The sequence below is a fragment of the Petaurus breviceps genome, unplaced genomic scaffold (assembly GCF_028583685.1).
Source record: "Petaurus breviceps papuanus isolate PSGF00001 unplaced genomic scaffold, PetGlider_PUasm1.0 90784, whole genome shotgun sequence".
Lineage (NCBI taxonomy): Eukaryota > Metazoa > Chordata > Mammalia > Diprotodontia > Petauridae > Petaurus > Petaurus breviceps.
In genome coordinates this window covers 6,936,189-6,937,542 of record NW_027187345.1, presented here as the reverse complement: position 1 = coordinate 6,937,542, position 1,354 = coordinate 6,936,189, and the positions used below count along the sequence as shown (strand labels likewise).

General features: G+C 39.8%; 1 pseudogene; it reads right to left on the bottom strand.

The window, feature by feature from the left end:
• Positions 1–421: 421 nt before the first annotated feature.
• LOC138147348 (large ribosomal subunit protein uL11 pseudogene) lies at positions 422–1,055 on the bottom strand (annotated as a pseudogene).
• Positions 1,056–1,354: the final 299 nt, after the last annotated feature.

Genomic DNA, 1,354 nt, shown 5'->3' with positions numbered 1-1,354 from the left:
TCTTTGTCCTTTCAAGGGGATATTGCCATAATACATCATTGTTCCTTCTCTTAAATGTGAGTTATTATTAGTCTTATAAAGCAATAGAGTCAGGCTGCTCTTCTTTTCTCTTGTTGCTTCCTCTAAGCTTAGAGTTTATAGGTCTATAGGGGACAAATGGAAACTATGGAGCTACCCTTAGGCATACTTAACTCCAATCTAATGCTTCCACTCCTTACTTTTCTTTGCTAGTCTTTCTCTGGGAGCTAACCACTACTATTGAATTCAAAAGTTCAGATATTGGTTTTTTAGGAAAGAATAAGAATTTCATTGTATATGATTAAAATAGTGTAATATCACTCTTGGAATATTAGGCCAATTACAATTCACATCTTTTTTTTGTCAAATATTAAATTTATTGCAACCGTCTCCTTTGTAGCTTTTAACTTGCGCATTCAACAGCACCATTATTGATGTCATCAATGACATCATGAGGACGTCGGCCATCAATGCTGTAGCCCACAGACTGGGCTGTCCCAAGTATCTCTTTAATGGTTCCAGAGAGATCTCTTGCCAAGGACCGGTGCCTCATCTGTCAAGCAATGCTGACAATCTCATCAAGACTGATGTTTCCATTGTGTTTAATATTTTTCTGCTTCTTTCTGTCCCGAGGAGGTTCCTTTAGGGCTTTAATGATCAAGGCTGAGGCAGAAGGTACAACCTCAATCTGAGCTTGTCTGTTCTGAATGGTAAGCTTCACTGTGATCCTTAGTCCTTTCCAGTCACTGGTTGCCTTGGCAATGTCATCACCAACCTTTTTGGGAGACAAACCCAAGGGACCAATTTTGGGGGCCAGAGCTGATGTGGCACCAACTTCACCACCAGTGCACCTTAAAAACACGACTTTAATTTCATTTGGGTCAAACTTGGGCGGCATGGCGGCGACGAAGGTGAAGACTTGGCCTGGACGCTGCCGGGTGGCTGCCGGTGTCGGATGAACCTGGATTCGGGACGACCGAAAGAAGTTGCACCTTCACCACCACGAGCTGGAAGCCAAAAGCTACAATTCATATCTTTGAGACAACACATCTCAGTCTTGAATTCATTTAGTTCAGTGTGACTCAAAACTAGATTAAAATGTAATTGGGAATTTTTTAACAAAATAAAGAAAAAATACAATAAAGTATAGATAATAATACATTTAAAAACTAAGTTAACATATAACCTGAGTAGACCTTATGTATAGATTACTGGCTCCCATTTCTGTTGGAGTTTGATACCACTGATCTTGATGATCTATAAAATCAGTTTACTTAATGTCCTTCCCAAGGGCTTACTTGAGTTTTTGATCTCCATGTGCTTTCTGTTGGTTTTG